This window comes from Dreissena polymorpha, chromosome 3 (genome assembly GCF_020536995.1).
Source record: "Dreissena polymorpha isolate Duluth1 chromosome 3, UMN_Dpol_1.0, whole genome shotgun sequence".
In the NCBI taxonomy this organism is placed as follows: Eukaryota; Metazoa; Mollusca; class Bivalvia; order Myida; family Dreissenidae; genus Dreissena; species Dreissena polymorpha.
In genome coordinates, this window is record NC_068357.1 from 13,134,949 (window position 1) to 13,148,931 (window position 13,983).

The window sequence follows — 13,983 nt, forward strand, 5'->3', positions numbered from 1 at the left end:
AGCCCCCCCCTCCCCATTAATAGTTTTATTAATACTTTACAGTACTACCCCTTGATTTTGTTCACGTCATTGTGTCTTCGCTTGTCAATTACGTCATAACTCTTTCTCTGTTCCTGGGTACATGGATTTCTTGAAGTCATACGATCAACTTTCCAATTGTTAGCTACATGCATAGGTCATTGGGTTTATAACGTTCAATTTTATTTATATTTTCTTTCTGATAGGCGTTTCTTTTTTTATTTAATTATTATTAATTAAATTTTTAGCAGTCACATAAATAACCAAGCAATGTAATATGGAATTTTTACACCCATTATTGCTGCTTCTTCCTGTATTTGCGCGATTATTATCTGAAATATTAACTTAATGTCGCTATATTCTTAAATCTTTTTCTATAAAGAAAGAATGTAGTTGACACTTGTTTGTAGTTTCATTTTATCGTTCGTCAAAAAGTTGTAACTCTGTTGCTCTGGTATCTTCAATACTATTGAGTAATTAAATTGTAATTAAATTGAATGCGTTTTAATTCCCTTTTATTTTTGTTTGATTTGAGTTACAATGCTATGAAGTTAAATTTTATTTACACTTAAATGTATTATGAATATTGCTGGGCCAAGTGTGAGGTTGAGCGCTCTATAACCGGTTTAAACCCCCGATGCTTTGCATTGACCGTTCCAAGGCGGTGACCCCAGCTTTATTCATATTTTGTGTTTATGTTGGTTTGTATTGTGCTTTATTGTGCTGTTTTGTACTGTTTTGGCAATCGGTCACTTGCCTTAAATAAAGGACCAACTAATAGTTTTTAATGATAATTCAATACTGCTCCAGCAGCTGGAGTTTCACTTCTTTATAATGCATGTCTATCTCATGGAGCCGCACATTTTGAGTGGTGAAAGGTCATGGTAATCCTTCACGGTCATGGTCAAAGGTCAAATTTTGCAATATTGAAGATAGCAACTCGATATTTTGCATGCATGCTTATCTCATGGAGCTGCACATTTTGAGTGGTAAAAGGTCAAGGTCATCCTTCAAGGTCAAAGGTCAAATTTTGCAATATTCAAGATATCAACTCGATATTTGGCATGCATGCGTATCACATGGAGCTGCACATTTTGAGTGGTGAAAGGTCAAATTCAAGGTCATCCGTAAAGGTCAAAGGTCAAAATTTTGCAATATTGAAGATGGCTATTTGATATTTGGGATGCATGTGTATCTCATGGAGCTGCACATTTTGAGTGGTGAAATGTCAAGGTCATCCTTAAAGGTCAAGGTCAAAGGTCAAATTTTGAAATTTTAAAGATAGCAACTCAATATTTGGCATGCATGATTATCTCATGGAACTGCACATTTTAAGTGGTGAAAGGTCAAGGTCATCCTTGAAGGTCAAGGTCAAATTTTGCAATATTGAAGATAGCAACTCCATATTTGGAATGCATGCGTATCTCATGGAGCTGCACATTTTGACTGGTGAAAGGTCAAGGTCATCCTTCAAGATCAAAGGTAAAATATATTGCTTCAAAGCGGCACAGTAGGGGGCATTGTGTTTCATGAACACAGCTCTTGTTATAAAATATAAAACAGTTGTATCCTCAAGTCACTAGTTTTGGTCGATGTAACAATTAATCGAAAAAAAATCAGATTAAATTCAATAAAGTCGGCAAAATAAAAAATACGTACATCAAGACTTATTCACAGTCCACCAATTCATTTATTGAGTTCGATCAATTGCTTCCCCTTTTTACCATAAACACCGAGATTAAAGCATACGAGGAAAGGTGTGCACTGCGACCGACCAGTTGTTACCGACCGAAACAGGTGACTTGACGTTAGTAATCTTTGGAGGAATATATATGTTGATGTTTTAAGGAATGTTTACAGAATGTTTACACATGATGTGAGATTTATAAATTTACTTTGTTTTATGCTGTTTAACATTTGTTTATGATTTTTAATTACATTTATTTAAATAGTTGTGAGTCCTAAATATACATTCAAGAAATTCATCAAGCTATTCTGCTGCTCCAGTCCCTGCTGAGTCAGGACAACGATGCTGTGGATGCGGTGGAGAAGAATGACCTGAATACGCAGAAGGTAAAAAAGACGCTGTCAGGCCTTTTATTGGCCATTTTGGGGGAAAATGCAATTTTGGGATTTGGAATTTTGTTTGGCGCAAAAAGTCCATTGACTTGGGAAAAACAAATGTATTATAACTCTTTTTAATACTTCAAATTATAGGAATACAATCATATTATGATAGTTATATAATTGGTTAGATCTTTCTGAAATATGATTGAGACATAATTATCTTAAGACACTTATTTAAAAAGATAACAGACCCATCATTGAGCAAGGAAAGGCCTTATCGTTTTTTTCTGTTTATTAAGAATGCAAAAAAGATGGATTGGAAAAGAGCAACTAGAATTTACATTAGAAAATATCATCCTTAATTGTGTGTATATTAAAAAATCATGTATATTTGTCCGCATGAAATTTGGTGCTAAAAAATACTTTTCTGGACACAAAAGTAAATGCGTGGATTTCTCAGTTTGGAAAAATAAATGAGGAATTTGTGTCAGTTATTTTCCCATATGTTTGTGATAAATTTATGGATCGGTCAACCCTTAAAATCAACAACAAATAATGTCCCACTTATAATAATGATTTTACAGTGTTACCTGTGTATTAAGAATGCTAAAGATGAAGTGGACTAGAATGATATGATTTCACAGTTCTAAGGTACAATGGCGTCTTTTTTTGTATGTCATGTTTACAGCACGACTGCTTTTACTTGATGATCAATAACTCAAAGCTTTCTTCAGCTCGATGCTTTTCAACTTACCGATACAGAAACCTCAGTAACAAAACACCCTGAGAGTCTTCCCCATGTGGCCTTGAGTTTTTATGCCCCCCTTCAAAGAAGAGGGGGTATATTGCTTTGCTCATGTCGGTCTGTCGGTCGGTCTGTCGGTCGGTCGGTCGGTCTGTCCACCAGGTGGTTGTCAGACGATAACTCAAGAACGCTTGGGCCTAGGATCATGAAACTTCATAGGAACATTGATCATGACTAGCAGATGACCCCTATTGATTTTTAGGTCACTAGGTCAAAGGTCAAGGTCACGGTGACCAGAAATAGTAAAATGGTTTTTGAATGATAACTCAAGAACGCATACACCTAGGATCATGAAACTTCATGGGTAGATTGCTCATGTCTTTCAAATGACCCCTATTGATTTTGAGGTCACTAGGTCAAAGGTCAAGGTCACGGTGACCCGAAATAGTAAAATGGTTTTCGGATGATAACTCAAGAACGCATACGCCTAGGATCATGAAACTTCATGGGTAGATTGATCATGACTCGCAGATGACCCCTATTGATTTTGAGGTCACTAGGTCAAAGGTCAAGGTCACGGTGACCTGAAATAGTAAAATGGTTTTTGAATGATAACTCAAGAACGCATACGCCTAGGATCATGAAACTTCATAGGTAGATTGATCATGACTTGCAGATGAACCCTATTGATTTTGAGGTCACAAGGTCAAAGGTCAAGGTCACGGTGACCCAAAAAGTGAAATGATTTTTGGATGATAACTCAAGAACGCTTTTGCCTAGGATCATGACACTTCATAGGTACATTGATCGTGTCCCGCAGATGACCCCTATTGATTTTGAGGTCACTAGGTCAAAGGTCAAGGTCACAGTGACAAAAATCGTATTCACACAATGGCTGCCACTACAACGGACAGCCCATATGGGGGGCATGCATGTTTTACAAACAGCCCTTGTTATAAAGTTGTTCAATATTTAATTACGCGTATATGATTGGAATATATCCCATCCAATGCCTTGGTCTTATAGAGCCTGCTTGCGAGGGGTTGTTAAGTTCTTGGTGTGTACAGTGTTGCTGTTTTTGTTAAATTTCGGGTCCACAAACGGTCAAATTCCCAATCCTACAACTATGTATTTTTCCCAAACAACTGCCTTTAATTTCCCAATGGAAGGTAAAGTAAAATAAATTAATCTCAATATCAAGTTCATGTCCCTTTCAAGCTCTATTACTTGAACCTTATTAAATATGATATTGAAAACACTTTATTCTCAATTGTATAGTATTTGTAAGAAAAACAACAACAACTCCAATGTCCCCATTTTTGGTCAAAACACTGCGATTTTTCCCTATTAGAAGGACCTCTGCCTTCATTCTCAAAGCAGTGAAAACAGCTTTAGAATTAGTTCTTTTTATGTTTGCAATTTCAACACTGTAAGGTATAATGTTTTCCTACCTAGAAAATAAAAGCCATATAATTTCTAATTTAGAGATTTAACTATGTCACTTATTGCTACCAATGTGCACTTTACAACGATTTTTAGCGAGGCTGTTTTCGGAGAAAACCCGAGCTATTGTCATAGCCAGCTCGTCGTGTCGTTGTCTTGTCGTTGTTGTGTCGTGTCGTCCGCCGGCGTCGTGCTAAAACCTTAACATTGGCTCTAAAATCAAAGTGCTTCTACCTACAACTTTGAAACTTCATATGTAGATGCACCTTGATGAGTTCTACACGCTACAACCATTTTACGGGTCACTAGGTCAAATGTCAACCTCTAAAAAAATAATTATGACAAGCTTTCGCAGCCGAGCGTGGCATCCGTTATGTTTATTCAATCATTACAAACATTGGCTTTTGATCTAGAGTGGCACAGTCACTGCTTAACCAACAGCTTAAGGTTTGCTCATATTTCCCAAGCCTGCTAGTCCGATCTCATTCCCTTGTTCTCTTCAGGTGCATGGCCACCCACAGGAGGCCGTTCTGTCTAGTCAGTCGTCAAAGTATGTTGAGATTCAGAAGATCCAGGTAGAGGCAAAGAAATCGTGCAACATTTAACTCAAGGTAAGAAGTCCAGCAACATTTCACTCAAGGTAAGAAACCCAGCAACATTTTACTCCAGATAAGAAATCCAGCAACATTCTACTTAAGGTGAGAAATCCAGCAACATTCTACTCACGGTAAGAAATCCAGCAATATTTTGCTCACGGTAAGAAACCCAGCAACATTCTACTCGGAGTAACAAACCTTTCAATGTATATTCTACTAACGGTGAGAAACTCAGCAACATTCTTCTCACATTAAGAAACCAAGCAACATTTTACTCACGGTAAGAAACCCAGCGAAATTCTACTCGGAGTACAAACCCTTCAATATATATTCTACTATCTGAGAAACCCAGCAACATTCTACAAACTGAAAAAAATCCATCAACATCCTACTCAAGGTAAGTCTGCTTCCAGTCTGTTATTGAGTGTTGTTCCAAAAACATATGTGCCTAGCTCCTGGAAAATGGGACTAAATACATGTGCGTAAAGTGTTGTCCCAGATTAGCCTGTGCAGTTTGCAATGGGAAATAAGGACTGACACTTTCCGCATTTATCGAATTGTTCGTATAAAGGAAGTCTATTCTAAACAATTTTCAGGCTAGCGGAAAGTGTTGTCCCTGATTAACCTGTGTGGCTGTATTGGCTAATCTGGGAAGATACAAATTTATAATGTCCTGTTTTCTCTGAATGAGGCTCAAAGTAAGTCCACCAAAAGTCTGTTACAGAGTCGACAAAATGGTACCAGGTGAGCCTCGTTCTGTGAAAAAATGCTTAATTTTAAAAGCATTTTAAAAGCCATCCACAGATTAGCCTGTGCAGTGCGCACACAGACTAATCAGGGATAATATTTTTTGTTTTTTAGGAAATTTTTGTGTTAAGCTAATTTCTTTTAAACGCAAATTAAGTCTTGGTGGAAAGTTTCGACTCCGGTTAACCTGTGCGGACTGCACAGGTGAATGTGGGACACCATTACATACATTCATTAAAACCAGTTTTGGCAGGACAAGGCTCAAGTTAAGTCCGATTCCAGTCTGTTTATGAGTGGTATTAATTCTGATGAGAACAAATATGCTTTAACAAACAATATAATTGAAAAGTGGTTAATGAGACAATGGTGTACATGTACATGCAAATTAAAAATAATTGTTAAACCATATTTATGTTACCAATGTATGATTTAATTTAGAGAGCTAAAATTTAATTGCTCTTGTGCTATTTGAACAATTTTCTCACAGCTGTAAAATCTGAATATATTATAATTTACCATGAATGTCTAATTATTTTTATTATATTGTGGAAACTACATTTATTTAAATAAAGAAAAATGAAAAAAATGCAATAATAAAATAAAAAATGTATGGACGGTACCTATTGATGTATTTGGACTTGTTCACAGATTAGCAGAATTGCAATTTTCTAAAAATTATAATATACAATCGAAACCCGTCGGCTCAAATTCGCTTGGCGTGAATTTCCAGTTGGCACAAACTATCCTCTTTTTTTTCTTGCTATATACATTTATGTCAAATGGCTCGAATTTGCAAGGGTCGAATTATTGAATGGTTCGAACTGTTTTCACAGTCCCGTTCACAATTTTCACACGCTTGGCTCTTACGCGCCTAGGGTCGCATAAATCTGTTAGTTGATTTTAAGCAAGTTATAAAAGTCTCCCTATAATTTCAAACATGTCATTGACTCAATTGTTACTTGATTTGAGTAAAAGATTACATTTCGTATACAATCTTGAGTTTTTTGTTGATGCTGTAATTATAATGGCTGGAACGGCTGCATCACAATATGTACTATGTCAACTTATTGATCGCATTCTATATTTCATTGATGTGAATATAATGCTTATGAATGCGTTATTCCTTACAAGTACATATAAATATGCTACATAAAAGCGGGCTAATATATATATTCATTTATTATATGATATTTTAAACCATGTTTTCCGAAGGAAAAAACTGGTCATTAGATTGGCGAATGTCGGCGGGCGGGCTGGCTGGCGGGCTGGCGGGCGGAACAAGCTTGTCCGGGCCATAACTTTGTCGTTCATTGTGAGATTTTAAAATCATTTGGCACATTTGTTCACCATCATAAGACGGTGTGTCGCAAGAAAGAATTATGTCGATATCTCCAAGGTCAAGGTCACAATTTGAGTTCAAAGGTAAAAAATGGCTATAAATGAGCTTGTCCGGGCCATAACTTTGTCGTTCATCGTCAGATTTTAATTTCATTTGGCACATTTGTTCACCATCATGGGATACTGTGTGGCACAAAAGAATTACGTCAATAATTCCAAGGTCAAGGTCACCACGACTAAAAATATTGCTATGACCTATATCAATGCCTATTATTACCTTTAAATAGTCAGTTACGATGTACACAGTACGATTGTCAATGTCATGAGTCAATCATTGTTTATTCTATAATTATTAAATGTTATTCTAATATAATCAATATAATGATATATTGATAAGTTCTTTGCATATTATTTATTAATTCATCATATTATAATGATTACCTATGTCATAAATTTAACTCGCAAGTATTTCGCGGTATTTTCTCTTTTCCGCCATCTTGAATGTTTACTATTATATGACGTCATTCATTGGAATTGTGCTAAATCATATGTCATTCATTGAAGATTTGCTTAGTCATGTGACGTCATTCATTGAAACATGCGTATGACGTCACTTTACTACGAGTATAAATAGGGCCAAAATGTCGTTTGGTTTTAGTTGCGTTCTGGCACTCATTGGAAAGGGACATGGATAACGAGGTTAGATGACTTGATTTTCTTTTAGGCTAAGAAACGAATAATATCAGAAAACAGAAATAATATGAAACTTGAGAAATGACTTTTGTGTTAATAAAAAGCGTTATTTTAATTTATGCAGTCTTTATTTTCTTTATTCAGTAGGAAATTTGTGATGTTGGCACCGTCTGACGGCCACCAGACGGACCGGCATTACAATATATTTATTTTGATACAAATGGGGTTAATTATAAACAATTATCAGATAAAGGGAGACAACTTAAACTGAACTGATTAAATCAGTTCAGTTTTAGTTGTCTCCCTTTATCTGACTTTTTTCACATTGAAAACCTTGTTTTGTGACAATTTTGTCCCTTATTATTGTATTTGTTACTGTTTTAAAATATTGATTACTTAATTATATTAAGTATAAATTTAGTTCTTACTATAGCATAAAATAGAACTGGGTATAGGAAGTATGAATACTCTTCAACTCAAGACGTACATATATTGCAGATTAATGTAAGTAAACATAAGTATATTATAAATCGGTTGGCTTGAATTCCGGATAGCTCCGGCAAGTTTGAGCCATTGGGTGTTGACCATATTCAGCAATCAATGTTTGCATCGTATTAAAACTAAGGACCTTATTAGAAAAGATTTAAAATTTTAGTTCTTAGTGAACAATCATATAACAAAATAAAAAATACATACAAGATAAAGCATTTCAAACATTGTTATAAAAAATGTTGAATATGTATTGTTAATTCGTTATTATTTGTGAGACATTAATTTAAGTTGACTTTGTTTAACGATCCATAAAATTGACTCAAAAACAAAACAAAATGACCGACACAAATCCCTTGCAGGCAATATCCTTTTTTTCCAAAATCATAAGCCCAAGAATGAACGTGTCTACGAAAAAGTTTTTTTATGTCCCCCCACCACTATCGTTGGGGACATATTGTTTTTGCCCTGTCTGTTGGTCTGTCTGTTGGTTTGTTTGCTCTAACTTTAACATTTTGCCATAACTTTTGCAATATTGAAGATAGCAACTTCATATTTGACATGCATGTGTATCTCATGAAGTTGCACATTTTGAGTGGTGAAAGGTCAAGGTCATCCTTCAAGGTCAAAGGTCAAAACAAAAAAAAATTAAAGCGGCACAGAAGGGAAAAAGTGTTTCCGACAAACACATTTCTTCTTTTGAAAAACCTCCAAGTGTTATGCCAACGCATATAAATGATTTTGCAGTATCAGAGGTGAAACATTCCAGTCTCCAGCTTGAATTTATGACTAATATTTTGCTCTTTTATATCAGTCAGTGCCTTTTTTGAAATTGTAATCTGTCTCGAAGAGACATGATTCAGGGCTTTTTTTCCTTCTGTAGGGAATGACTGTTTTTCACAAATTTGAAAATTTCTTGACCAAAATTTTCACAGTTTAAAGAAGTTTGCGACTCAATTTTTTGCAATTTTAACAAGTTTGCTACTAATTTTTTCACAATTTTGAAAAATTCGAGCTTTTTTCACAAAATGAGTGGGCCGAGGAGCTTCAAAAGGATGAGACAAGACAAGCCCTGTGATTTGCTTTGTGTTTGTGGGGGTTAGGATGATATTTTTACTTAAACTTTTATTTTACCTCAATACATCAAACCAAGTTAATGTTTAAAATGTAGTTGGAAAAAAATGTATGTCTCGGTATTGGTTACTGTGAAAATGTTGATTCTTGGTCATCATCTAAGTACAGGAAAACACGTTTTGTCAGCTGCTAGTCATGAAGGGCAAGTGGCCTGTCACATAGTATCACTCCTAGGTGTATATGAATAGGCTTTTCTTTCCTTTTCTATAAAGTACATGTAATAGGCACTTCCTTATGTATTATATTAAGTTCCGTGCAATTAGAAAGACCCGTAATTCCCAATTTGAAGATTTCATGTTAGGAATTTTACCACCGTTGGATATTATTACGCTAATTATACCAATTGTTGTTGTACAGATACTTTTTTTAATTAGGCAAACAAAAATTGCTGGTGTATTATTAAATTACTTGTTCAAAAGACTGACCTGGTCAACATATTGCATATTTTGCACTCAATGTTGCAGCAACTGCGAAGCACAGAAGACAACAGTCTAGTTAAAGGTTCAACCGTATCAAAGTCCAGCGATGTGACATGTAACCGGCCTTTCAACGCCCGCGTATTACATCACGAAGGACATTAAAGCTGACACTAACACGGGAGAGAACTGTTGATCTGCACCAGCAGTGAGTTTTTGCTCTTATGTTGCTTTTTATATAATGAAGCTGACACTAACAATGGAGAGAACTGTAGATCTGCACCAGCAGTGAGTGTAAATTACTCGTGAGTTGATGTTTAATTAATTAAGCTGACACTTTCAAGGGAGAGAACTGCACATCTGCACCAGAAGTGAGTTGTTGCCCTTAAGTTGTTTTATTTGTTAATTATTTTTATTATGTCGACAACTTTTGTTAGATGTTGATTCACTTTGGACCTGTTGTCTAGTGTGAATGTAAACATATTTTAACAAAGATATTTAAAGGCATTACAGGTAAAACAATGTATGTTTTTTTTGCAACTTTGGGAAGACATTACCATTTAGTTGTTGCCTCCCTTTTATTAAAACCTATATTAACAGTAAAACATCTGTGAAGGCTTTGTAAAAGTAAAGTGATAAATAGAATGGGTGAAATCAAACAATATTACATTTTTAACAAGATATTTTCCATTTTTTTGTTGTTATAAAGGAAAAAACTGGCTAAAAAGATAAATAAGCCATGCATGTTCTTAAATTGTTGTCCCAGATTAGCCTGTGCAGTCTGCACAAGCTAATAATGGGAAAACACTTTCATCTTTAAAGGTATTTGTTGTTAAAAAGAAGTATCCTTTTTATAAATATCCAGTCTAGACAGAAAGTTTTCTCCCTGATTAGCTTATGTAGACTTCACATGCTAATCTGGGACGAGCTGTATATTGGCTGATAAAATTAAATCTCTGAAAGTTAAGAAAAAATAATAACTATGAATTCACACGTTAGTATAGCAATAGCCAACACTTTTGATGTTTTAATTCGAAAATGTTTAATTGTATTAATTTTCATACTAATTTGGACAAGGAACCAATGAAATGCCATATTAGAAATTCATGAGAATGATGTTTTGCTGTAGAAAACATTCACATCCAATCAAGAGGCATAGTTAGTTATAGAATGAAATATAAACATTTGTTACAAGTTCATATCACCCATTGTGCTCTTGTTTTCAGGAGAGCACCAGCATTGATATCGAGTCTGCCCAGCAATAGCACAAGTTGAGCCTGCAGGAGTCCCAGTCCAGGATGACCCTTCCCCTCCCCTGACCCCTAACTCCTCCCCCTTGACATCCAGCTTCAAAGGGTCAGCATCGTTGAACAATGCAGTTCTGCAAAGAATTCGAGAACATGATTCTTTTCTGAACAACCGCAATGTCAGCTTTGAGTTTTCCATACTCAAGCATGAGTAGTTTTGTTAAGCTCGAGGGCCAGAGTGGGACGAGTGTTACCGACACCATGATTTATAGCAGTAGTTATGGTATGGTCTTGCTGTTGGACATCACAACGAATATCACGGAAAAAAAAGAATAAATTGTTCCATTCTTTATGGGAGAAACATAAATTCAATGAGGAACGGGAGATAATCAAGGAACAATTGAAGTGATTAATTCAGAAGTGTGCTGGTGAATGTTTGGACAGTAGAAGCATTACGGACTGTCCCGGTTTGTCCTCTCATATGTCAAAACTGTCCAAAGAGAACACGCTTTTGACGCTGTTGCTGACAAAGAAGGGCAGTCATGACTTGGCTGTGAACACCCAGAGCACGATACATCAATGGGATGTGCCTCAGATGCGAATTCCGCCCAATATTGGAAACAAGGTGGTAAAAGTGAACACGACCGGTTTTGTTACGAGCACTTCGCACTCCGAGCCCAAAGGGCCACGCATTGATATGACGCTAGAGAAGGCTTGACAAATTACAGCAGTTTAGTTGTGTGGTCCAGTACGCTCCCCTTGCAAAAAGTTAACCCACTTTCATACCAAAACACACTTAAACCAACATAAAACTGTGTTTTTTCTAAGTTTTTCTGAGCGGAAGTTGGTTTTTGCTAATAAAAGCGAGTTTTATGTGAGCTAAACTGTGCTTAACTGAGTTTAAAGTTGGTTTTTTAAAGTAGATGTGTGTTAAAGCGAGTTTTTTTGCTGTAAGAAGTTGGTTTTTTATGTGTCAAAAGTGAGTCTTTTTATTTATGAGTTGGTTTATGTGTGTTTAAGTGTGTCTTTTTGTTTCATAAGCGAGTCTTTTACAACAGAAGTGGGTCTATTTATAAACAGAAGTGGGTTAAAGCGAGTTTAAGTTGGTCTTTTTATAAATAATTTGAAAGCCGCAACAAGGCTAAAAGACTCACTTTAACACACTTATCAATAAGTTGGTCTTTTGTTTATTAACATAACTCAACAATAAAACAATAATTCTTCAACTAGGTCTTTGTTTCATGTTTATAGCCATATATTATCAAGGTGAATTGTAAAGGGGCTTTTTTACAGCTTGTTTGCCATTGCACCTTTTGTACATTTATGGGCTCCCCATAATTTTAAGGAAACATTGGATAAAAATTGCTCTTTCAGAACATCACAGGTTCACAGATACTATAAAAATGTTAAAATGTTCAAACTTAGTTTTATACCTGAATATGAAATTGTTTGTCTTTCACTTTGAATCAATACATAAATATTAAATATATTATAAGAACAATCACACATCTATAAAAATGTGAATACTTCCATTTAATTCATGTTCTTTGGAGAATTCAATAGACTTACAGTGTGTTTTTTTATTCATTTTTTGAGGGGGAGAGTGACACTGTTTCTATAATAAATAAAACTAGTTTCAGTGTGAAAGTGTTGATTAATATATGGAAACTTATGTGGGCTTGCCAGCATCAATTATATCTCCTCAACATAAAAACAATAACTATTTTAACTTTCTTATACTGATATTTAACCCCAATACAATTAATGCCTACCACATTGACCTTTAACATACAATTTAAAAGGCAATAAAAATAAATAATATTTATACTATTAATATTATTTGCTAACACCATTCAGCATGTTTTTTTTAAATATTCACAATTAAATATAATATGCTAAGGGTGCTGTGTATTATTCAATAAATACATATATGTTGGTGTTGAAATCAGTAGATATTTCTCAGATTTAGTAATTGGCTGACACACATAAGAGATTAGCCCCCCCCCCCAATTAAATCATAAACATTAATTCTTATCACAGTATCAGTGCTCCATCTATAGGCCTAACAAAGGGGTGTTGATAGACTTTTGATTGGCTGAGCCACCATCTATTTGAAAACAAGCGACTTTGATTGGCTGGAGACAGGAAGTTATGTTTTGAAAACAAAGGGGGTTTTCATCAACTGACTTTGAGCTTTAAGGTATAATTGAGTAACATTAAGACTTATAATTCTAGTTTAAAATGTCTTGAATAACTTTCAGCATGAAGTATTGTGTGGTGAAAACAATGTGTATGTACTACAATGTGTAAATCAACAATAAGTTTGTTGCAAAGGAGATTCAAAGTGGATGGTTAAAGTAATATGGTCTCATAATTCATCAACTGCCTGTTATCTTGGAATACTGAAGAACAGTTGTTTTAGGTTTGTATTTTCATTTTTACATCACTTTTTTATTTAGTTTTATATTGAATTAATTATGATCATTATCATATTTATGTATTGTCACTGGGAAATGTAAATGGATAAGTATAAATGTAATGCAATTATAAGGAAAAACAAATAATTATGGCTGTATTTTATGATTATTGCCGTCTTAAATGTTATTTATACCTATTTCTGGTCATTAATGAACAGATTTCTTTCCCACATATTCAATGAAAACTTTTATATTTTAAATTTGAAGGTTAAACTCCCAAGGTGAAATTTACATTGATTGGAAGATTCCTTGGATAGAATATTCCTGCCAAAAGACAGCAGAAGGGGGACTAACTGATGTATGGATTTTGACACCAGATTTTACCCTGCACGAGCAGCCCAACTTGAGTAGATCAGGAGTGGGAAAACCGAGCCCTGTCCTTGACCAAGGAAAGTTGGATTTGTTGAGAGGTAAAACTATACAGGTTTTAGCATTTGAAAGGCGTCACACTTCCGACCAGTCCACACAGCCAAATGAGACCACATATCTTGGTACATTTTCAAACAGTATTTTCTACCACACGTAATTTCTTTTAATTATTTATGACAAGCGTTAAGTCACATGTGATCACAG

At 35.1% G+C, this 13,983-nt stretch overlaps 1 protein-coding gene across 2 annotated transcripts in view; it reads left to right on the plus strand.

Annotated features, from left to right (window-relative positions):
* The window catches only part of LOC127873028 (uncharacterized), an 82,576-nt gene that overhangs the window by 66,933 nt on the left and 1,660 nt on the right, over positions 1-13,983 (plus strand). Inside the window, exons 5-8 of one of the 2 annotated variants that reach the window (XR_008045900.1) lie at positions 2,026-2,091; positions 4,777-4,884; positions 9,735-9,894; positions 10,913-13,820. The gene's annotated coding sequence lies outside the window, so the exon portion shown is untranslated. Of the gene's footprint in view, positions 1-2,025; positions 2,092-4,776; positions 4,885-9,734; positions 9,895-10,912; positions 13,821-13,983 lie in introns of those variants that run through there. The other variant, XM_052416585.1, reaches the window with a different exon arrangement.